This window comes from Triticum aestivum, chromosome 4A (assembly GCF_018294505.1).
Source record: "Triticum aestivum cultivar Chinese Spring chromosome 4A, IWGSC CS RefSeq v2.1, whole genome shotgun sequence".
NCBI classification, from domain to species: domain Eukaryota; kingdom Viridiplantae; phylum Streptophyta; class Magnoliopsida; order Poales; family Poaceae; genus Triticum; species Triticum aestivum.
Window position 1 is genome coordinate 360,062,021 of NC_057803.1, and position 25,950 is coordinate 360,087,970.

Consider the following 25,950-nt stretch of genomic DNA (forward strand, 5'->3'; position numbering starts at 1 on the left):
ACAGAGCGATCAATTGGACAGTGTTCATGAGCAGTAGCGAGATGTGTGAGGTAAGATACACCGCGGGCGCTTTTAATTTTTCTTATTAATTTGTTTGTTTCACCCTCTGACTGGTGGGACCCAATGTACTACATGGACAAAAGTAAGGTGACTAAGGCTGCTTTATTTCTGTACTACCAACACTGCTTTAAATCCCAAAAGAACTTACCACCAAAGCCACATGACACGATTATGATTTAAATCCCAATGACTCCAACGCAAAAAAAACATGCCATGCTTGTCACACTAATGCAGGAATGTATTAAAGGTTATTTTCCTCTCGTTAAACATAATGTGGGGGTGGTGTAGATGGTTAGCCTGTTCGCTCATCCAACTTGAGGTCTCGGTTTTGATAACTACACTTGAGCATAATTTTGTTTTTGTTCGACTCCTTTCTTCCACCCAATGACAGGTAGGCCCCGCATGAAAGAGAGAGAAAGTGATCTGGGGCGGTGCCAGGAGGATTCTTTTACTGGTCAAAATGGATGGATATAGAACTATACGATCTTGTAGTGACCGTATAATCACCTCATCACGTATATGCTGCAACCTCAGTGCTTGTTTTCTTGGGTTTGCACTCTTCACACTCTCTCTCTAGTATATATATACACGCTGGAGCCTCAGCACTTGTAGTTGCTCTCTTCACACTCTCTCACCCTCTCCAGATCTAAACAAGACTTCGTTGATCTCTCTCTCTCCCCTCACTGCTGGTCAAAGAGCCGGCAGGATCCGTCCACCGGGAAGGGAAGGAGGCTTAATGTTGTCGCCATCGGCGAGGGAGGGAATCCACTACCGACGCAACTATTCTCTTTCACCCAGCGGCGGCGCGGGAGGTCTCCAACCCCTTCTTCCTCGCCTCCATACATAGTGTGGCCCAAACGGCTTGCTGTCGCCCACCGAAGCACACCCCAAGAACCTTCAGGTATAATTTACTTATTCCACATGAATTGCTCTAGCTGCATGTGGGCTTTTTACACTTCTTCACTCAAATCTAGGTGTTGGATCAAATAGGAAAGTAGTGGGGAAAGTTGTATAGCATCAATCTAGGACGTGGTTCAAAGAGGAAAGGAAGGGTGGAAAGTACTAGTACAGACTAGCTATGCAGCACCTATGTTGGTCGAAAAGGGCAAACAACGACAAACGCAGTACGCACATCTATAACGAACTGATCTTTTGTTTTCGGGGACAAGGCTGAGAGTTTGAGCGGGACTAGATTTGCTGCGCTCACATAGGGAAAGGTGTCTAAAGATAACAAGACTAGGACCAACACAAATATGCTCCGTGGTTGTTTTTATTCTTTGTTGCAACAAACTGTGCGTCACTCCTTCAGACATCGGTAGATGCACATGGTGCTGGTGCGTCCACTGTCCCGTGCAACTCTTTAGCTATTGTTAATCTAAGGCCCTATTTGGTTAAAAACTCCCTAGTCCCTACCTACTTGGTTCTAGGGACTAAACATGGACTAGAGGTTATTAAATGACATGCTAAAAGACCATGTTACCCCTAGTAATGAACTAATAGAGACAAGCTACGATGCGGGGAAGGGGCAACTATTGGAAAAAGTGCCAAAAAGACTCTCTCTTGGGGTCTTCTTTCTTTAATCCTTAAAAGTCCCTCCTGTTTGGTTTAGATGGGACTGACACGGACTTTTTTTAGTGCCTACACCAAAATGTCCCTGTAAACATACACCCTAAAATAATGCCGCTGGAAAATTGATGCAATGCCACAGTTAAAAGCAACTTACATGTTTAATGAATTTTATTGTTAATATAATCTCTCTATTAATATTAATCAATGCCACTGTTTGAGAAATGCTACTGTCTTGCTTTCTTTCCCATTTAGATAAGTTTGATGCTTCTTTTTGTTGGCTTCTGTGTCATCCACCATTATTGACCGCTAGTTGTTTCCTTCGCACCCTTGTGTAAACATGGTTATCTACTTCACCTAGTTGCTATTGTGACCTTTTGTTGCACTGCACAAAACACTTTTGTTTTAAGAATGTTTTGTGCAGTTCAACCAAAATGTCACACCGACAATGTTGCTTGATTGCTTGATCTTAGTGGAACTGCACAAGAGGAGACACTACTAGGAAAACCCTTACCAGTAGCGCTGCTTTTTTTTTGCTATTAATAGCGCGGGCAGGCGCGCTACTGCTACGGTCCTACAACTATTTTTTAGTAGTAGTGCTTGTTTGGCCCAGCACTACTGGTATCTAAAGCTAGTTGTAGCGCGCTTCCCCCCAGCGCTACTGATAGTTATCTACATCGCGGGGAAGTAGCCAGCGCTACTGTTACTTGAGTGCTACTGGTAATCTTTAGCCCCACGCCACTGCTAATTTTTGTAAAAAAAATTTGCGTTTTGGCTGTGTACACAATTAAACAGATCCACCGTTTATACAATAAAATGCATATTCATTGAAAAGAAAGTGAGTCATCGATGAGCCAAAGTTATTAGAAGTCTCGACATGTCTCAAGTATCTCATCATCATCAATCATGGTCGAACACATGTCTCGAAATAGCGTTACAAGTCATTACAAGTTCTCAATACATGCAACTATATGGTGACATACTCATGTTTCATCATCTATGTAGACTATGATATGACCTCATAGAAGATAAGAGCGATCACGATGATCAAAAGCGGTATTATGTAGTAGTTTTTGCAGCGGCGCTGGTTCTGAATCCCCTATTGTGCTATGAATCTCAAGTAACTAGCTTCGGCTTCCGCTCTGCTATGAAACCCTTTCTGGCTTCCGCCGGAGAAGCTAGAGACTTGGGCCTGACACTCTGGCCAATCATCATACACACCCGGAACATGCCCTACATACACGGTATACCACTTCCACTCCATCGTTAATCTATATACTTGTCAGAGATGCACACATATATGAAATAGAAGCAACATATATAGTAAACATAGTTAACAAATTTCATCGTACTGAAAGTAATTAACTAGAGCGCGGCACCATACATCTAATAGTTTCGTCATACTGAGAGATTCGAAGTTTCGTTGTACAAAAAGTGACAAGTAACTAAACAAACAAATTGTTTTTAAGCTGTGCACTCTTCCCATCTGTCCATATCCGGAAGGGTGGACCCAAGCTTAGTGAAAGGCATCATGTCCTGACGCTGTAGGGTAATGCGGGTTTGGATGTCAGCTCGCGATATTGGGCGACCGTAGAACATCCTATTCTCCTCGAGGACATCTTTCATGATGATGGACACAATTTCCTGCTGGATCCGGTAGAAATCATTTCGAAGTTGATTATCCGGCATGGCTCCAAAGGCTTCGGCCCATCTCTGGATATGGGCATCGGATGAAGATTTCATGCAAAGTGATTGCACATCCCTTCTGTACTCCATCATTAGATGGATGATGTAGAATCCATCATTCTCACTTCTTGCCGGTTGCTGGATGCAACAGAAGTCAGTGTTGTGGCCGAAACAAAGCCCGACCTTATTTGTTTTTTTGCATTGGGCGTAGCCACCCTGCATGCTGAAGCCCAGCATAGCTCTGTCAAGAACATACTTTATGTGTGTGTAATCTTTCTTCTGTATGTTCTTCAACGGGTCAAAATATAGAGCGCGGGAGTAACGGGGTTAAAGAATGATGAGAACGGCACGACACCCCCCGCTGTGCAAAGTACACGATCAAGTTAGCCTCCATGCATGCAAAGTAACTATTGAAATGCACGTATGTGTTATAGTGCTATCCGCGGATGACTTACCTGGGATGATAAGGTAGGAGAATGTCACAGCCCTAGATTTTGCCTATAAATAGTTGCCTCAGAGTGCATCATGCATCATGTCTAATTTCAAGAAATTTGGAATTGAGTGAATTTTCAAAGCCTCAAATTAAATATAAGGGCTAAGAACCCAAAAATCTCATTCATTGTTTCCAAAAAAATCCTTCATTGATGTTTGACAATTTTGGCAAGGGTTTTGGTCCTAACCAAAATTAATGAACATTTTTAAGGATTTATTTTTGGGACTCTGAATTAAAATTAATAGCTATTTGAATTTGAACCATATTCATATAATTAGAATATAACTTCAAGTGATACTGAAATGTTTTATGTGCTTTGGAAAAGTCCATCTAGCAACATAAAAATATTTCAGAGGAGTTGGCACTGGTTTTGAATCTTGTTTGAATTTAAAACAGTGGCCAAATAAATTAAAAGAAAATAAACAGAGCAGAATAGAAGAACTAACCTGGGCTAGCTTACCTGTAGCAGTAGCCCACCTGGAGGCCCAGCCCACCAGGGGCAGCCTCGTCTTCTACCTCTTGCTAGCAGGCAGAGGAGCAGCTGGCCACGGCGCGCGTGCGCAGGCGCCATGCCACACCCGTCTGGCTTTTTCCCCGGCCAGCACGACGACTGGGATGCGATCCACTCTGCCCCCTCCTCACTCCGCCTCCTCGCAGCTCTCTCTCCCCCCCCCTCTCTACACTCTTCCCGAGTGGAGCCCGTCGCCGCCGCTCATCGCCCATGTAGCCACAGCCTCCCCCTCGACCTCTCTCCGTGCTCTGAAGGACTACCACGACCGCCTCTTCCTCCTCGATGACTCATGCAAGCCCGGACGCTTGTAGAGCGGCCTTCAACACCGTCTTCTTCCTCGATGCCATGGATCGCCGCCGTCGATTTCGCCGCGTAAAGGACCTTCCCAAGCACTCTGAACGTCTCTGCGAGATCAACGTGAGCCCCCGCATCATCTCCCACTGTTTTCCCTCTCGTTTTCATCCTCTAGCTGTGGCCCCTTCGACCGAGCACCGTCGCCCGCCATGGCCGATGCTCTGCTTGATGCTGAGCTCGTTCTGCCTTGCACCACTGCCCATCGTGCTCCGGGTGTTCCACTGATTATGCCCCGCCGCTCTGTTGGGTCGCTAGCAACTCGCAGCCCCGTGCATGAGCACCACCGCAACACGGCCGCCGCCCCGCTCGTTGCTGCTGTCGCTAGGCCCCACGCCGGCGGCTGCAACGACCACCATTGGACGCGCCACACCGTGGGTGTCCCAGCGAACCCACCCGCATGACCAGCCGTGGCCGGAAACGGCCGGCCGGCGATCGCCGCCGTGCACTGCTTAGCGTCGGCGATTAGTCGTCGGTTAACCCGTCATTAGCTCCCTAACCATCTAGGTAACCACCCTTTGACCCACTAACATCAGGGCCCCAAACGTTTAATTAAATGGCTAACGGAATTGGTTAGAGTTAATCAGATTCCAGTGGTCCCACGCGTTAGCATTGACCTTGCTGACGTGCCGTTTGACTGGGCACACCTGTCTGTTACTCGAACCAGCCCTGAGACACTACGTGTGGGTCCTAGCCGTCGGGTTTGACTAGAACTGGCGTTGTTGACCGGCTGTCGTCGTGCAGTCGTCATGCTGATGCAGTAATGCATTTTCTGGTTTTAGTCTAATTTAAAATAGCCAGGAAATTCCAGAAAATGCCCAAAACTTCTAAAATTCATAGAAAATTATCTATAACTCCAAATAAGATAAATTATATATGAAAAATTATCAAAAAAATCCAAAGAATCTGTTTATGGCATTTTCATGCATGTTTGAACAAGTTACCCTCACTGAATAGGACAATTCATGATTATGGGATAAATGGTAATTAGTTTTGGAGTTGGAATTTGCTATAGGTTTGAATTCCACTTCAACGAATATGACTAACGGTTGCACTAGGTCAATTCAGTACTTTAATATGACATATCATTCATATGAATGTGCATTGCATTGATTGTGGTTGCTTTTCTGTTTGCTGATGTTGTTCCCCTCAGTAGATGTTGTTCCAACGCGGTGATTGTTGACACTGATGAAGACCCAATGTTATCTTTAGAAGTGCCAGGCAAGCAAAACCCCCCTTGTTATTCCGATACAATCCCACTCTCTCGCTCCTGCTCTCTTTTACTGCATTAGGACAACAATGTTTCAACTGTTACATGCTGCGGTAGCTGAACCCCTTTCCTCTGCATGACCTGTCATTGCCCGATATTCAAGCCGGAGACGGAGCTAGGGCTGCTGTGAGAGCTGGGTGCAGGAGCAGGTACTGGAGGAGGTGCGGGTGCTATTGCCATTCTAGGTACGGGTATGGGTGCAATGTTCATTGAGTTTCTCCCAGTGAAGCTGGGCATGGGTAAATCACATGGTGGCGCATTTGGATTTTGTTGCACCCATGTGACCACTATTGGAATCAAGCTTGTAATGCCAGCCACCATGTCATCTCTATAGGCAGCGATTATCTCACCTTTGGTCTCAGCTTTTGCTTTCTCCATCGCCCGCGCCACCTTCTCGTTCATAGTCACTTGACTGAACTTCTTTCTCTGTCTTTTGGCCTCGGGGTCCTCATTATAATAGTACTTCCACGTGGTGCCATCCCTGGCACCGTGCACACATCCATATTGCGGCCGCTGGCCGGGCGGGTGTCCCATCATTATGTTCATGGCCCGGTTAAAAGGAGTGTCCCACTTGTACTTCACCGACGAATGTGTTACTCTCTCTGCAAAATGGACTATGAATCATTTACTCTCTCTGCAAAATGACTGAGTCGACTAAGTCAACGAGTCGCTTTCGGCCGCAAGCTTGTGTTACTCTCTCTGCAAAATGGACTATGAATCATTTACGAATGCGACTAGAATGTAGTATACTTCATTGATTAGAACGTAATATGTGTAAAAGGATAATTACCAGTATTCTCATGAATTTCCTAGTCGGCCCGTGGTGAAAAAAATCTTTTTCTTGGGGTCCCAAGAGAATCGGGCCCTGATGAAGTCGTGCTCCTCCTGGTCGGTGAATTCAGCCAATGTGTCTGGGATCCCCTGACGTTCATGTTCTGCGTCCTCCTTAGCCCACACAGGCCTCTTTCCCGTGTAAGCACAACTTCCAAGGCGGTGGTTCCCCATGTTCTTTGCCTGCAGCTGCTTTCCACTCTCCGACCTGGCCTTGGCAGCTTCTTCATTGCAAGTCTCCTTGAACTTTTCAAAGTCCTCTATCGTAATTTTCGGATTGTCTGCAACAATCTCTGTGTAGGTTTCATGTTCTACTTAAATCGCCTTCTTCACCCTAGTTTTCCAAGCGCTCAATGCGTTGCTGAACTTCCCTAGGGCTTTGTTGTTGATTTTTTTCATGGCATCATCATCCCATGGGTCGACATCGTCATTCTTCCGTATTTTTGTGGTGTTGATGTTAGCGGTATCTTGTAGGATGCATGCTAGTTGGTTGTCATAACAAGCTGCCACTTCTCGTGGCTCTATTGGCTCGAACACGCCAGGGTGCACTGCCATGACCACTAGTCTTCCGGTGCCGAGCTCATTTGGGCGTCGTGTCCTCTTTTTCCGTCTTTCCCTCACTGGCTTGGGAGGTCCCACCTTCCGTGCTGTAGTTAGCAACATCATCAGTGCCAGTCTTAGTGCCGGTGTCATCGGTGGCATCAGTGTCGGCGCCGGCGCCACCACCGTCGTCCTCCGTCATGACAAGGGGGTCCGGACACCCAGCTTGCTGTCTCTCCTGATCCGCCAGAAAGTCGAGGTAGACGTGTGCTCGACCTAATTGGGACTGAGAACCTCCAGCCTCATCGGTGTCGGTCATGTTTCCTAGTGTTCAATGTCGTAGTCGTTTAATTATCGAGCTTTATATAATAAAGTGAATAATAACAAAAAAGTGACCTTTGTTTTGCCGGAAATTTCGTTTCATTCCCGCCGCGACAAATCTCAAGCAGTCGATATGTCCAACTTTCTAGCACAAGTCATGCCAAAATTCACGGAAAAGTTTGGCATGACCATTGCTAGAAAGTGCACATATGTAGCGCCTGAAATTTGCCGGAATGGAAATGAATCAACATTTCCGGAAAAACATAGGCCACTCGCAACCGGCAAAACATAGGTCACATATAGAGCATCTCGCAAGAAATGGAGCAACTCCAAATGGACTCCAATGGACATCATTTCATTTCATTTCATAAACTTGCTGTTGTGTCCATCAACATTGCATTCAAATAAAATTGCAGACTACTGTAATGGACTAGTTACAGAAATGCAAAATGGATCATCGCAAATTTTCACTAACAATACTTTCTGCCAACTAGATTTTTTTTAATAACCAGTTTTTTGTCCATATTTGATTACATTTTGTAGGTTAATTCCTTGTGCTGATCAAGATAGTTGGTCCAACACTAAATGTTCAGTTATCAAAACTGAAATGTCCAGTTAACTGAAAATTTCAAAAATTCCTGTAACTGAACAGTGTGCTCTAACTGAATTCATCAAATGAGATCATATTTGTATTCTAGTTTGTTTTGAATTCTGTTAGTGAACAATTCTAGTTTGCTTTGAATTCTAGTTTGCTCTAACTGAAAACAGCAGCAACACACAGCAGCAGCAGCACACATGCATCAATGATAGCAAAAAAAGCAGACTACAGGGGGACAACCTGCTGCACCCTGCCGAGCACCTTGCTTCTGGCCACCTTCTCCTCCTCACCGAGCACCTTGCTTCTGGCCAAACCTGCTGCAAAGAACACATACGGCCGGTCAGATAGAGAGAGAGAGAGAGAGACTGCTGGGGGGAGGGGCGCCGGTCGGTGGATGGACTGCTCGGGGCGGCGCGCATCGACGGCGGCGTGGGCGGATGCGGTGTCGGCGGCGGAGGGGCCGGGCCGAGGGGTGAACCTAAGGACGGGCCCGGCAAGGGGGGAGGGAGTGTTGGGGCGGCGCACGTCGACGACGGCGTGGGCGGGTGCAGCGTCGGCGGCGGCGGAGGGGCGGCGCGGATCGTCGATCGGATCGAGCGGGAGTGAGAGAGGAAAGAGATATGGTTGTGTATAGGTGACTTAGCTATACCGCGGGGTAGAAAAACGCACTAAAGCTAAGTTACCTATAGCGCGGGGCTGAGAAACGCACTACTGCTCACTCTTTTTTTTTCTTATCTCTAGCGCGCCGCAGGAAACCGCGCTATAGCTAACTTAGCTATAGCGCGGGGCTGAGAAATGTGCTACTGCTAACCTTTTTTATTTCTGGTTTTATTTTTATTTTATTTATATTATTCTTTTTCTTTTTATTTTTCATATTCCACAACTTCCTTCCTTTTTATTTTATTTTTATTTCTCTTTTTATTTATATTATTTGTTTTCTTTTTCTTTTTCATAATACACAAACTTTCTTTCATTTTGGAAAACTCCCTTTCTTTTTCTTTTTATTTTTCTTTTTCATTTGCACTTTTCTTTTTCTTTTTATTTTTCATATTCCACTAACTTCCTTCCTTTATTTTTTTATTTCCTTGCATTTCATTTTCCACAACTTATTTGTTCGTTTTTCTTTTTATTTTCATTTCATTTTGCAAAACTTCCTTTCTTTTTCTTTTTCTTTTTCTTTCATTTGCACTTTTCTTTTTCCTATCTTTCTTTTGCACTTTCCTTCCTTTAATTTGGTCTATCGTTTGAGCAATACCACTGTTACCCTCTAGATAATAATTAGTATAATATATCTTACATCATTTGACCACTATCGACGGTATACAAAATAGCTAGACACACACAAACTTTGGGGATTAGTTTGTCAGGTTGGGCGACGACGATGCTTCAGACTGATCTTCTTCCCTCTTTTGTTCGTTGTCGAATATTTGAGCCCATGGTCGTGACTTTTCCTTCTCAAGGGATTACGATCTTTCGTACGTAATGTAGTCTTCATTCTTATTTTGACATATGTTTCGTCATCATCAGCATCACCTTCCCTCATCGGATCACCGTACTAGTCATAGTCTTCCTCGTTGGTGACTCCATCCATTCCGGCAATGCTCCTTTTGCTTCTCGACAACACAGCTGGGATTGATTGGATCAGTTATGAAGAAACATTGTGTCACGTGTTTAGCATGTACCCATGGCTCATTTTTGGCGATGGCATTGACGGTACCGCTATCGGAGTCGGGTATACACATGGTAGTGAAATGTCAGTTTTCTCTGTGTACATTCTTAGCCCATCTGACACGGAACATTGTCGCGCTATGCAATCCAGAGTAGTTAAGCTCCCATATCTCTTTAACCCTTCCGTAATGTCTTTCAATTACATTCCCGGTCATGGCTTCCATCGTCACCACTGAGTTTTGGTCATCACTGTTTATATCTTTCTCCTCCGTGTAGAACGTGTATCCGTTGATATCGTATGCTTGATAAGTCGCGAGGTTGGTCGAGGGTCCATGTGCTGAGGCGTATATGAGTGTTTCGTTCGAACAACCCTCTTCCGGGGGATTAGCCAAAACTCGCTCTTCGATCCAACGTATGAAAGTGGAGTTGTGCTATCTAATAACTTCAGCATCCATCATGTGCAGACCACGGTAACGGTACTTCTTTGCGATGGTCACTTTGTGCAGTGTCACGAAATCTTCTAGCACATCTAGGTGTTGTAGCACTACTAAGTTTGCCCTGTAAGGTCGTTTTGTCGGCCCGAGCATAACACATTCACATCCCTATGACCGTTGGTGTGACCTTCTCCTTCGAGCCTTCCATAGTGCTTGTTGACGGGCAAACCAACAACAGGGTCTGTGGTGCCTACTAGATAACACTCACAGAAAGAGATGCACTCTTTGGTCAGATATCCTTGGGCTATGCTTCCATCTGGACGGGACATGTTACGAACGAATCCTTTGATGACACCATTCATCCTCTCGAACGACATCATGCTGTGCAGGAATGTCGTCCCTAGGTCGATGATGTCGTCCACGATGTGGACACATAGATGCACCATGACATCAAAGAACGCAGGCGGGAAGTACATCTCTAGCTCATTCAGTATGACAACGATCTCTTCCTGTAGCCTATGGAGTTGCTTCACACTGATCGACTTTTTAGAGATAGCATAAAAAAGTGGCATAGGTCAGTAAGCGTCTCACGCACATTTGTGACCATAATCCCTCTAAGTGCTACCGGGAGTAACTGCGCCATCATCACATGACAGTCGTGAGGCTTCATCCCACTAAACCTTTTTTCTTAGTGTCTAGATATCTGCTTATCTTCCCACAGTATCCGGAACTAACTTTGATTCCAGCAAGGCACTTGAACAATTGATCGACCTCCTTCGGATCTAAGGTGAAGCAAGAGGGGGGAATATTGTTCTTCCATCTTGTTTACTTTTTTGCCCCTATTTTCCTTCTCCGTCTCCATCTCGGTCTCCTCTGACGACTTTTTACCGGGCATTTGGAGATCTTTCCTGATATTCAAAAATTCCAAGTCTTTTCTTGCCTTCGGCCCATCCTTAGTCCTCTCCGACATGTTCATCAATGTTCTAAGCAAACTCTCAAGGAATTTTTTTTGTGATGTGCATTTGATCAAGGCTATGAGGCGTGTCGAGTATGGGTCAGTATTCCAAGTCCTAGAAAACAGATCTCGTCTTCCATACCTTTAGCAGGGGCTTCGGTGCCTTTTTCTTCGTCTTTCCCGGTGAGGGGCACTCTTCCCATTTATTCAATAACTTATATCTTTCTGCACCGCTACGCTTACGTGGAGGACCTCGATGCTCAGCCTTACCATTGAATAGATCTCCATGCTTTCTCCATGGGTCATCCTTCTCGAGCCATCTTCGATGCCCCATGTAAACGATTTTCGAAGACCCGCCATCTTTCGATAGCTGTAGAGAAGTTGTATCATCCATGCACCTCGTGCATCCATAATATCCGTGGCACACCTGGCCGGAGAGATAGCCATAACCGAGATAGTCCTACACTATCATGATCAACGCGGCTCTCATGTAGAAATACTCTCCTTTGCTTGCATCCCATGTCTTGGCCGGCGTTGGCCATAAGGTATGTAGCTCCTCTTTCAGTAACCCGAGATACAAATTTATATCATTTCCCGGTTGTCTCGGCCCTTGAATAAGCATAGCCATGTGTATGTATTTTTCCTTCATGCACAACCAGGGGGGAGGTTGTACATCCGTACACACACAGGCCATGTGCTATGGTTGGTGTTCTATTTGCCAAATGGATTCATGCCATCACTACTAGCACCAAGCACAATGTTCCTTGGATCATTTGCAAAAAAAAATCAAATTCAGCATTTAATGCTCTCCACTTGCTAGCATCTGCGAGGTGTCTCAGCTTCGTCTCATCTCCGTCATCTGGCTTCACCCTCTCTGTGTGCCAGCGCATAAGCTTTGCTTCCTTAGGATCTACAAAATACCGCTATAGACGGGGAGTGATCGGAAATTACCATGCAACTTTCTGTGGAGCTTTCTTTCCGGCCTTTTTATATCGTGAAGCATTGCACTTTGGACAGATGGTTTTTTCCGCGTGCTCGTTCTGATATATGATGCAATCATTGATGCATGTGTGATATCTAATGTGTGGCAGATCAAGAGGGCACACAATTTTCTTTTCCTCCTCGACACTAGTAAGACACAGGCTTCCCGTGGGAAGAACCTTCTTTAGATACTTCAAAAGCTCATCGAAGCTTGTATCTGTCCATTTGTTTTTTGCCTTTGTATTTAGAAGTTCTAGTGTGAAACTCAAGCGGGTCACCTCGGGATTGCAACCATCATACAAAGGAGTCATCGAGTCTACCTCCAGTTGTGCCAGTTTGGCCTCCTCTGTAGAAGCAGCTCTATCTCTAGTCATCTTCTTGCGAAGCAGGTCTCGAACATGCGGTTCCCGCATGGTTGAACTTAGTAGCGATGAAGATGGTGGCGTGTCCGCGTCTTCTCCGCCTTGAACCGCGTCTTCCCTGTTGACATTTCCGAGGCCGTCTTCCTCTTCGGGCACATAATCGGCCATCTCTTCGTCTGGTGGCCCCATGTCGTTATTTCCTGCCCCGTCAACATCCTCATCATCATCATCTTCACTTATCCAACGAGTATGGCCATGCATGAAACCATGCATGAGCAGGTGCGCCTTGAATGTGCCACCCTCAAAGGGGTTGAGCCTGACTATTCTTTTGCATTTTCGACACGGACATAAAACATCCTTCAGTCTTTTTTCATACATGTCATCCACAGTGGATTGCCAGTATCTTTCCACCATCCTTCCATTGACCTTCATGATCACCTGCGCGCGGAGCAAATATTATAACCACGTATATATGCATGCATGGATCAAATTCATACAAAAATTCGGCATGACCTTCCCTAAACATATGACATATTGAGTTTTCCCGAAATTCACCAAAACGGAATTGAATCGATATTTCGGCAAAACATAGGCAACTCATGTCACCCATATGCCACACACAATTCGGTATATTCATATCACGCATAGTTTCGGTCCTAATCGCAAACACACATATTTCCATTATTGCACAACTCTTTTTTTTTCTCACCTATTTGTCGAGAGGGATATCGAGCACCTTCTTATAATTAGCTAGTAGCTCTAGATAGTGAGGTACCTACATAAATATAGCTCCAACTAGCTAGGGAGAGAGAGAGAGAACTATGAGAGAGAGGAGGGAGGGCATTAATGGAGGGCTTGGTGGAGGGGCAAAGAAGAGAAGGGGAGAAGGGGCAAAAGAAAGTAAGAGGAAGGAGGGAGGGCATTAATGGAGGGGGTGGTGGAGGGGCAAAGAAGAGAAGGGGAGGAGGGGCAAAAGAAAGGAAGAGAAAGGAGGGAGGGCATTAATGGAGGGGGTAGGAGGGGCAAAGAAGAGGGTAAGTTGTTCACACACGAACACGTCACCGTGTACCTCCAACGCCGAGGGTGATGCACCGCAGCTCACACCGAAGGAGACCCGTCCGGAAGCGCGGTATGCAAGCAATCCGGTAGGTGCTTTTCTGGACCCGAAACTTCGCGCGCCCGGGAGGGACCCCGTCTGGACGTGCGGTGGCTATGGGCTGCCCTAGGTCGGTTCGCCCACCCCTTGAGCCTTCAACATGAAGAACAGACGAAGAACAAGAGAGAAAGAACAAAGGACGGATGTAAAACTAGGGTAAAAAGTAGATGTGTTTTGCGATTGTGTGTTGTTATTCAATCGGCCGTCACCCCTTACATATATATGAGGTGACTGGACTTTCCATACAAGAGAAGGACTCAAATCCCGTCCAAAACATCAAAAGATAACCTAACTCGGACTACGAGGGCCGGAACTTCCGGTCAGCCCGGAACTTCCGGGCTGAAATTATATCAAGTAGCCCTCTTGCACTGAATCTGCAGGTCGCATACTACTTCGGATGACAATGGTCCCAAAAGCAAAGTTGTAGATCTTGCAATGGACAAAAACTCTTCTGTTGATCACTTTTTCATCCGAGGTCATCTTGATGTCGAAATCGGCCCCGCAAATCTGCAAACAATGTTAAAATTTCAGTTTTCGGGGCACACCCCGTGCAAACTTTCGGTTTAGCCCGGAATCTCCCCGGAAGTTTTGCCCGGAACTTCCGGGGCAAACTTAAGCAGCACACTGTTTTCACTCTAACTTTTGCATACGAACTCCGATTTAGACGTTTTTTATATCGAAATCGATCATCTCGCGAGACGAAGACAATCCGTGTAGGAACTTTTCCCATAAGACGTCGTCTTGAAGGCCTAATTGGCCGAACTATACTCTGAATACAAAATCATAAAATTTTTGAGCATAGTTTTGGCCCTTGAGATGAGGTCGGATGGCGATAACCCAAACTTCAAAGATGTTCATATCGAAAATATAAAACTTTTTCATGTAGATCACTTCTCTATTTTAGGCCATCTTAATCAAGTTCTTAACCGCGCCAAAATCTGGTGTTAACACATGCCCCCCTGTTTTTCGGCAAAACTTGCATGCCGAGAAATAACTTGTTTATGTGCTTAGGGCGATAATTTCTATATGGGCCATGTTTAACTTCTTGTTTACATCATACCCTGGAACCGATTACCACCAATCGGCTTTAAAGAGATGGGAATGAGCCTGTTCCTTGTAGCACTAAGGAAATAAAACTCTGAGAGGTCACGCCCTGTTAAGCAAGTAACATCTGGATGGTTCCAATCCTCTGATGCATCGGCCAAAGCAACACAAGCCGAATTATCCGCGTGAATGACTACTACCTCATCATTGACCCACTGTATTAAGAATTGATGCATGGTAGATGGCACACATTGGTTAGCATGAACCCAATCGCGGCCTAATATAACATTATAGTTACCTTGCACCTTGGCGATGAAGAATGTGGTGGCCAAAGTTTTGCTTCCCACGGTGAGTTCCATGCACATCACAACTTTGGCCTCTGTCTTTTCTTTACCCTCAAATCCATTAAGTACCATATTGGTCTTCATCAATGCATCATTGTCTAATCCCAACTTCTTGAAGACCGAGTAGGGCATAAGATTTACCACAGCACCACCATCAATGAGCATCCTAGCAATCGGCGATCCGTTAATACGACCTTTGAGGTACAATGGCTTCAAGTGTTTCACCGGTTCTTTTGGCTTCTCTAAGATAGCGTTCTTTGTACCAAAATCCAGTTGAGCCACCTCCCCTTCTTCACCTATAGAACGAAACTCGGCAGGTAAGTAATACACCATATTAATATCCATACCTTCCCGAACCGGAGCAGAGTCGTAATCCACCATCTCATCTTCATCCCCCAATGTGTATATTGGGCTCAAAGGTTCCTCAATTGAAGTGGATTTTTCAGGTGGTGTGGATGATGCAATAGGGGTCGCATCATCTTCTTTTGGTGGTGAAGGTGTTGCTGCAGCAAATGTAGAAGCATATGTGTTTTGTTTTTGTTTAGGCCTCCACACTTGTTTTGTGAGTGCCATGGGCCGAATTTCACTTAACAATCCGTCCCTTTGCCTCTCCTCTTTGTGCTCTACTTTCTCGTGGTTCCTCATGCGTTGTAATCTCCTTTTCATGGTCTTGGTTAAACCGAGAGGACACCACTTAGGTTGAGTATATTTGGGATCCCTTAGTTTGGCCTTGCTTGTGCTCACCTCATGATCACTAACCATGGAACCCTGCTGAACAATAACAATATCACCATTAGAAGTAGCCAGATTACCAACAACCGGCTTTTCGATCTCCTTTTGCTTGTCGCATTCTGAAATTTCCGCATTAGATGACTTAACACGCCACACTTTTTTATTGTCCTTACTTGGAGAAATTTTTGTTGGCCGATTAGCACCATAGCTCAAACGGACTTGTGTGGGATAATAAAGCCTCTCGCGAGAAGGCCTTCTAGGTGTTGCCCACCCCATATGGAAAGCATAAGGAGCCATTGGGGGCTGCCCCCATCCTCCACTAAAGCCTCTCATGTAATATGGCACATAGGAGGGTTGTGACATCCATGGTGTCGGTGCCCATGACCCATATGGCCTTGCATATCGTCGAAACTCTTGCTCCGGAGGCAATCTTGAATGCTTTGAATGTGATGGCCAATTAGAGCTAGAACCAGCCGCTTGACTTGCATATTTGGATAGCAACATATTAAAAGTTGGCTTGATTCTCTTGTTCTTAGTTTCATTGTTTTTCCACTTGCCAACTTCTGAATTCTTGGGCTTCATCAATTTAACATGAGCATCCTCTTGTACTTGTGGTTGCCCCCCCCCCCCCCCCCCCCCCGAGTGTAGCATTTTTTATAGTGATTTTCAACACTTCCTTACCATCGGGTTGCTTTTCAAGCACAATATTTCTTCCCAAGACCTTGTCGCCCTCCTTGCTATTCCTGGGTTCACCAATAACAACTTTATGTTTATTAGCGGATTCGGCTATGTTAGGCCGAATCAACATTTTCTTCCCTTCCAAGTCTATGGTGTTTATGGGGAAGGGCTGCTTACCAACTTGCATCTCAGCAAAATTCAATCGTCCGTCATTAATGGCCGATTGTATCTGTCGTTGAAAAACATTGCAATCATTAGTAGCATGAGAAAATGAATTATGGTACTTGCAATAAGCACGCCATTTCAGCTCTTCAAATGGCGGTATGCTGTGTGATATTCTAATCATCTTATCTTGCAAGAGAGTATCAAATATTTTATCACACTTTGATATATCAAAAGTAAATCTCATCTCCTCATCACGATTCTTGCGAATCGGCTTAAGAGCATTGCACATATAGGGTTTGGCCTTTGAGGAACAAACAAATTCAGTAGTATAGACATCAACCTCATCGTCCGAATTATCATCATTGTGTTCAATCATATGCATTCTAGGACGATCGGTTGTTGACCTATGGACCTCTTTACTTCGACTCTCTTGGGACAAAGCTTTTTGTAAGACTTGATTAATGCTCAAAAACTCATAACTTTCTAGACCATAAGAGAATTGAACCATGTGGTAAAGCAGCAAACCATGAAAATGAGGTGCTAGTTAAAGACATGGGAAATAAACGCACTTTCAACTCTTCTATGGAACCCGCTTCACCCAACTGTGCTAGATACTGACTCACATGCTCCCAAGTCGTTTTCGTACCCTCACCACTAAATTTAACAAAATCAAGAACCTTATAACCTTGAGGGTAAGAAATTGCATCGAAGTGTTCAGGATAAGGCTTTTGGTACACACGACTCTTTACTTTTGGCTCGTTTCCAAAAGTTTCTAGAAACATCTTATGCAAATCCTCCCTTAATTTAGCTAAAATTGGATCCGAGGTAGATGACGATGTTTGTGGCAATGACATAGGAGCAACCTGAGTACTAGATATTGGTGCCACTTGTGAGATGGGCGCCGAACCATAATTCGGCGGAAGACCAAACATGCTTGCGCCTATGGGTGGTGTGACAAAGTGATTTGGCGTTGACGCCGAATTGGGCACACTCACAATAGGATTAGGGTATGTAGGTGCAGCCACAAGCTGGTTGGTTTGTGTAGGGTAAAAATTCAATGGCATATTATATTGTTGTTGCATAGATGGTGCCGATGAAATAGGTAAAATTGGACTAAGGTTTTCGGATATACCAACAATACCATTAGATGATGGAGGCATATTTTTCTGAGCATTAGCACTAGCCACAAAAGAATCATATGCCATCACATTACCCTTACTAACAAGACTTTCAATCACAGCCACTTGCTCTGGAGAAAAAACTTTACTCACAGTGATCACATCTTGTTCATCGATGAGGGGAGGAAAATTGACGTTTCCAGCCGGAGTGATATTGCCTTGACGGTCCTTCATGATACTTGAAAGAAACGCTTCCAAATCCTCCTCCTCGTGCTTCTTCTTGAGCGCCTCAAAAGCCTCTTCACGCTGCTTCTTGCGTGCTTCGTAGGCTTGGCGATATTCATCCGATAGTTCATCAAGACCGGGCTTAATGATGTTATCGGCGTCAACTTCTGAGGGCTTGGGGAGATTAGACATGGTTGATGATGATTCTTGATCTTTCTTCCCCAGCGGAGTCGCCAAAAAGTGTGTTCGCACATGAACACGTCACCGTGTACCTCCAACACCGAGGGTGATGCACCGCAGCTGACGCCGAAGGAGACCCGTCCGGAAGCGCGGTATGCAAGCAATCCGGCGGGTGCTTTTCAGGACCCGAAACCCCACGCGCCCGGGAGGGACCCCGTCTGGACATGCGGAGGCTATGGGCTGCCCTAGGTCGGTTCGCCCGCCCCTAGAGCCTCGAGTATCCCTTCCCTTCAACACGAAGAACGAACGAACAACGAGAGAGAAAGAACAAAGGAGGGATGCAAAACTAGGGTAAAAAGTAGATGTGTTTTGCAATTGTGTGTTGTTATTCAATCGGCCGTCACCCCTTACATATATATGAGGCGGCTGGACTTTCCGTACAAGAAAAGGACTCAAATCCCGTCAAAAACATCAAAAGATAACCTAACTCGGACTACGAGGGCCGGAACTTCCGGTCAGCCCGGAACTTCCGGGCTGAAATTATATCAAGTAGCCCTCTTGCACTGAATCTGCAGGTCGCATACTACTTCGGATGACAATGGTCCCAAAAGCAAAGTTGTAGATCTTGCAATGGACAAAAACTCTTCAGTTGATCACTTTTTCATCCAAGGTCATATTGATGTTGAACTCGGCCCCGCAAATGTGCAAACAATGTTAAAATTTCAGTTTTCGGGGCGCACTGCATGCAAACTTTCGGTTTAGCCCGGAACCTCCCCGTAAGTTTTGCCCGGAACTTCTGGGGCAATCTTATGCAGCACACTATTTTGGCTCTAACTTTTGCATACTAACTCCGATTTAGACATTTTTTATGTCGAAATCGATCGCCTCGACGAGACAAAGACAATCCGTGTAGGAACGTTTCACATAGGACGTCGTATTGAAGGCCTAATTAGCCGAACAATACTCTGAACACAAAATCATAAAAAAAAATTAGCATACTTTCGGCCCTTGAGATGAGGTCCGATGGTGATAACCCAAACTTCAATGATGTTCATATCGACAATATGAAACTTTTTCATGTAGATCACTTCTCTATTTGAGGCCATCTTAATCAAGTTCTTAACCGCACCAAAATTTGGTGTGAACAGAAGCATTGAAGAACAAGCAAGTGCAAGAGGGAGGGGGGAGAAAGAAAGGGGGAGCAAGAAGAGGGGGAAAAGGTGGCAGATATTTTGGCTGGCGACCATAGCAGTAGCGCGGGGCACCAAAGCGCGCTACTGCTATGTGTGCCAACCAAAATATCTACTGGTAAGTAAAACTAGCTATAGCGCTTGTCCAATACCCACGCTACTGGTAAAATATTACACATAGAAGAAGTAGAAGTAGCACTTCTTGGTGGACAGGCGCTACTGCTATTTTCTTAACAGTAGCACTGGTTAGAGTACCAACACTGCAACTATTTTTTGGCTGGGGGTGTGGTGTGGCTAACTTATCAGTACCGTGCCTGCTAGAAACCCATGCTACTGCTAAGCTGTACTAGTAGTGCGCTTTATAACAGACGCTAGTGGTACTTATCAGTAGCGTGGGGTCCTTAACACGCGCTACTGGTAAACTTCTATGTATAAGCCTTTTCCTAGTAGTGAGATCTTACATCCTATCCGTGTTGGGAAATTTGGTTCAGATCTTCTTCTTGTGAGTTGTTTGAATTCCGTGTCATGAGAGGTTAGTACTAGCCTTCTTTCACATGATTGTGTAGTGTGCTTTCATATATTGTGCTACTTGTACGCTAATTTTGCTTGATTGTAGGGACATGCACAAATGGAGACAAGACTTCCAATATATATATGCACCGTAATATCCCATGGAGGTAAGATAAGGATATTTCACAACTCTTGGCCTGTATTTTGCCACTTTCATCTAAAAATTAACGTCGTTGTTTAGTGCTATACTTGTGCTCCCTAGTTGACATGCCAAATATTACATTGAAGGCAAAGCTTGTCTGTGTATTGAACCAAGTGATGAAGAGGAAGAACAAGCGGAAGAAAAACAAAAATCAACTCCCAGTGCTATAATGAAGCACTGGAACTGTGATGACACAAGTAATGATATAGTTTTGCATCTTAATTTATTGCTATGGTTGGAATGAGCAATTGTTTTGCCACTGATTTGATGCCACTCTTAATGTAATATGTAATTATCTCTACTTGTGCAAATAGGGAAATTTCTTTGAAGATACCATATATTTTAGTGGAACTGCACAAGAAGATGTTGGAAACATTAAACTAATCGAGGATTATATAGTAAGCATGGCAACCAAAGTAGATAACAACGGATGGTTCTGGAGAACTGCTTGATCTGTATGCTCTACACAATAAGCCCCCTGACAAAGGTTGGTACTCATCCACGGATTTCATCCATATGATTGAGCTTTTTCATCTCTATTGGTGTTGTGCTACTGTTTAGGTACTATCATGAGAAAGTGGTATTTTCTTGAGAAGTGCTTCATCTGTGTTGTTTTAAATATTTCCTTTCCTTTCTTTCGAGCAAACAGGGATGCTAGCATTTATTTGTTCTCTTGTATCCGCACAACAGGATGAAGAAGCCAAGCCTCTCTTCTTAAGAAGGGAGCAGTTGAAGGATGGTTACATTATTTCCCACAAGAACAAACTAACTTTAGTTCAGAAGGAGTCACAGATCTCCATCTTTGTTGCTGTGATGGCCAGTAGAATGTTATTTTACGGTTCCTTCCGATGAGTTCCATTTTTTAAATGTGTGCTCTGCATGGATCATGTATGTTTACTGTTTAAAATGTCAATTCATAGTACAGTTTTCTTTATACTAATCACTTTTTTGTATTTATGCAAACAGGGGTGCTCAGCTTGATTTCAGTGGGAACTGCACAAAATGTTCACGAATACATCGAATATTCTCGAATCATTCATTTCCACCACAAGAAAGGAGGTGCCGATATGTTCAAGGCATTGCAACATATAAAGGCGAAATCATACAAGCTACGCACGGATTTGGTTGATTTTGGTGGAACTGCACAAAAAGAATAGCTAGTTTATTTTGCACGAGGTGCCATGTTAATGTCCGAACTGATGGCAAACCCTACCCACTCCACAATCGTAGGCATTTGATATTTTGGAATGGGAAAACCTTGTCAAAGTTTGCTCATTGATGTACGCAAAACAACACGCATTTGACATTTTGGAATGGGACAACCTTGTCAAACTTTGCTAACTGATGTTAGCAAGAAGACATGTGTTTGATATTTATGAATGGGACGCCCTTTGCTGTTAGCAACATCGATCAAATTTTCTTTATTCTTTAGTTGAGAAGTAAATATTGGCTCTGACATGTGAATCGCTGAGATGCATAATCATCGATTGTTTTGAATGTTCTCTATGAATTGTCAGGCCCGTGTGTTGATTGCAATGTACAAGAACGCTAAATTTTGTACTCCCTTCGTTCCTTTTTTACTTCGCATATTAGATTTCTTTCAAGTCAGTTGATTTTACATTGTGAATGTTGATACTTTTTTCTATAAGATTGGTCAAAGTAGAGATACTTTGACTTCAGACAAAACTTATATGCAGACTAAAAAGGACCAGAGGGAGTACATGTGAAACTGCTGCAAACGAGGTGATCACCCTGCGAATAATGCTAGTACGTATTGTTTTGCATGTTCATCTAATGCTAGTGATACAAGAATTCAAACAAATCAAACTGAATTCATTCATACACTGTCGGATTTCATATAAACATGCCAGATTTCATTACATTGCATACATTCTTCAACTAAAAAGGGGTGCACTGGAGGTATAATTAATTAACCGTAGCACCCATGTCCGCCTGAGCCGAATAGAAGCTTCTTCTCCAACGGACTGAGCTTCAGTGACATAACAGCACGTGCAGTTGCATCACTTACATGTAGGCCAGATGCCTCTTGGGCCCACATGCTAGTGACCCAACTGCACCTGCAATTAAATAACTGAAGTAGCGTCCTTCTCCAACATTGCTCTCCGACTCCACATCACCACCAAGAAGCTAATCGGCCGTCAATGGTCAACCCGCCTAGCTTGGCTTCAACCGGAGGGCAGCAACAGTGGCCTTACTTCGACCCGAGCGGCGGCGACCTACCGTGTTCTACTCTTCCTCATTTTCTACATGGCGTGACCTGATTGGCAGCGAGGCAGGGCCTCAACAGAGCGGATGATGTCCTCTGTCTCGTTGCCGGCGGGGAGGCGCCTCGGCGGAGCGAGGGAAATCTTCCCCCTCGTTGCCAGCATGGTGGGGCCTCAGCTAAGTCGGTGATGTCCTCTGCCTCGTTGCTGGCGGGGCGGGGCCTCGACAGAGTAGGGCCTCTGCATTGGTGCTGGCGAGGCGGGGCCTCAGCGGAGCCGGCGGTGTCCTCTGCCTTGTTGTTGGTACCGCGGCGCCTCGACAGAGTAGGGCCTCCGCCTCGGTTCTGGCAGGGCGGGGCCACGGCAGAGCCGGCGGTGTCCTTTGCCTCGTTGTTGGCGCCGCGGGGCCTCGGTGGAGAAGGGCCTTGTCAACGCCAGTGGGGCGGGGACTCATCGGAGCCGGCATTGTCCTATGCCTCATCCTCGGTCTTGCCAAATAGCGCCACACCCACTTCATCGCCCTCTTTGTAGGTGGCCGCAGCCTCCGCCACCCGCATGCGGTACCGCCAGCGCTCAAGGTGGCCCTCACGGGCAGAGAAGTACACGTCGAGCAGCGCCTCCTGCTCCGCCCGCTCCACGGCGATCTGCTCCTCCGCCCGCAGGTGCTCCTAGAGGAGATGGTGGTTGTAGGCGGCGTCGGCCTGCACCTCCCGGAACTGCTCCTGATGTTTCTGCCTCACTGTGTCCATGTATTGGGCACGTGCCTCACTGATGGTCATGGTGCAATGCACCGGTCAGGATGGCACGGAGGAAGGTGTTGGCGTCGGATTGTCGACTACCATGTTCTCCATTAGGACGTCGTCGTCCTCCAGCTGCATGCCGGCCAGGCAGTCGGCAGCAATGGCTGCCATCTCCTCGTGGTCCGTCATCCGCCCGTCCCGAAGAGCGCTGGAGCGCGAGGAAGCCATGGTGGGTAGTAGTGGTGTGGATAGGAGAAAGGGAACGGAGGCGGATGATTGCGGCTATGGCCGGCGCAACGGTTTATATAGCAATGGTGGATGACGGAGGGACGGACGTGTGGCGCCGGATTAGCCGCCTCGACAACTGTGTATCATTAATGTGGGCGGCAGACGGACGGATGGCACTTGTGTCGTTTGAAGGCGGAGCAATCACCTGCACCGGGAACCGGGGCGGGCGACGCTGACCGTTTCGGGTGGAAAGCATGCACGGGCAAGGGAGACGGTCTAGGTGGGCCAGGGCCGTCAGACTCGTGCTTGGCGGCGGGTCGGTCCAGCAGTTGGACATGCTGGCTCACCAGCGAGCTCGCCGAGCTGAGCGACGACTATCAGACGATGGACGTAGCTTCCGACCAGGAGGCGGTGCCACTGTCCAAGCTGGTTCATGCCGTGTTCATCATAGAGCAGGTGCGGCCCACTTTGACGCCCTAATGGTGGAAGAGCTACTAGCGCAGGAGGATCTGTGCTGCAACCTCCATCTCCTCAACGAGCACCGGTGAACAAGCGAACGACAATGCCATCGCGGACATGGTGCCCTATGATCCTGGCTTCCCGAATGAGCGGCAGGCGCTGTATCAGACCATCCATAGGGCCTGCGAGGCCCTCTTCGTTGTCCTTCAAGTTGTTGCGCCCGCCGTGGCACCGTTGTCTCGCGTTGTCAACATGGTCAATGGCATGAGGAATGAGGAGATGACTTTACATGGAGAGGGTGACAGTGGGGACCCACCAGGGCCATAGGCGCATGTACGCAAGTGCCTCCTTATTATATACAACTATAATATTTTTTGCTTCCTCCTAGTTTCCTGATATCACGGTCCCATACCATTGTCAACCTATGTAGTCAATAAACGAGAGAATTGCACAGGGAGCGGCCAACAGCTAGGACCAAGCAGCTCAAGCAGTATTTGTCTTTTTGAGGTGTGAGCACTATAGAGTTTTTCTTGAGCGATGTTTTTGTTATTGTTCAGAGGAGAGTAGGGTATTAACTGGGTGGGTTGTGGCCCGTCTAGCCCAGGCCAGATATCCAGCCCAGATATTAATTTTTTTCATGCTGAAAATGGCTAGCCCGGCTATAAATTTTTTGAGGAATACCCAGGCAAGGTCAACTTGTTATTCGCCGCGCTGGTGGGCTGCAAATCTTTCCTAGGAGGGATGCATTAGGCTTAACAAGAAAATGGTCTTTAATAAATAATAAATGGGATGTAATTATAAAAAACTATCAAAAATGCACCAAAATGTAATTACTTTATAAAATGTTATTTCTTGATTTTGAAAATTTTAAATTCATTAATTGTTGCGTGCGCAATGTTTCGTTGGATTTTTACGTAATACAAATTTATATTGAAATTGTATTTAATCTGACTAGAAATTTCGGGATAAAAATATTTCGGACCCCATCAAAATGTGGGAAATTTTATTGAATTCTGTTTTGAACGGTTTGTTGAAATTATTAATCATTGTCCTAGCTAAAAAATGGGTTGTACTTTTAACAAACTGTAAATGGGATGTAGTAAATTCCATTAGAATTCAAAAATGCGCTGTACATTCTTACAAATCTCAAATGGGCTATAAGTTCTCTGCCACACACTTGTGGGCCTACTAAGTTGACGCATCCCCTAAAAAAATTAGTTGACGCATATGCAAGGCTTTGTCAACTTATTGTCAACACACGGTTCTAGCAGAAGTGGCCGTTGGATGTCCATCCAATTGATGTCGTGCTTCTTCTTCAATCTCGGATATTCTAGCTTCACCTGCCCAAAAAATGATTCCTCCCCCTGACATATGGGGTGCACCATTTTGGAAGCTGACCTATGGGCCTACTAAGTTGATGTGTACCAAGGGCTTTGTCAACTTAGTCAATATAAATGATTCTAACTGTAGTTACCGTACGATGTCCATCCAACGGCCCTCGTGCTTCTTCAACCTCTGGTCTTCTTGCTCCAGCCGCCCAAAGAAGCGTCGGTCATGCCGCCTGCTCCTGCTTGGCATGGCCGGCTGTGCTGCCGCGAAGGCCTCACCGCCCCCTACTACTCCCACCGCTGGCCAGGCCATCCCTCCACTCACCCACACCCCCTATTATTATGCAGCGACAATAGCCTCACACCGCAGCCAAAGCAATGAACCCTAGTACTCCTCTCCGCGTGGGCATCCACTGCCGCGTCTTCCCCGGCTCCATGTCGTCCCCTTCCTAGGCCTCGCCATCGTCCACCACCTTGGTGCTCTCGGTACGGCATGCTCAATGTGGTCAACGCCGGACTTCCATCAGAGGAGTAACGTACGTGGAGAGGCTGATAGCTGGGTCCACAGCCGCAGCATGGAAGTGCCTCCTTATTACGCGAAAAATAATGATTCCTCCACCTGATAGCAGGGACCCACCGGATGGGCCACCGTATTTCGTGAAAAAACGTTTTCCCCTGATTGCTAGGACCCACCAGCTACATGTTCGCACGCAACGAAATGCATCCATATTACGGGAAAAATGATTCGCCCCCTGACCGATGGAACCCACCAGCTACATCTTCGCACGCAAGGAAATGC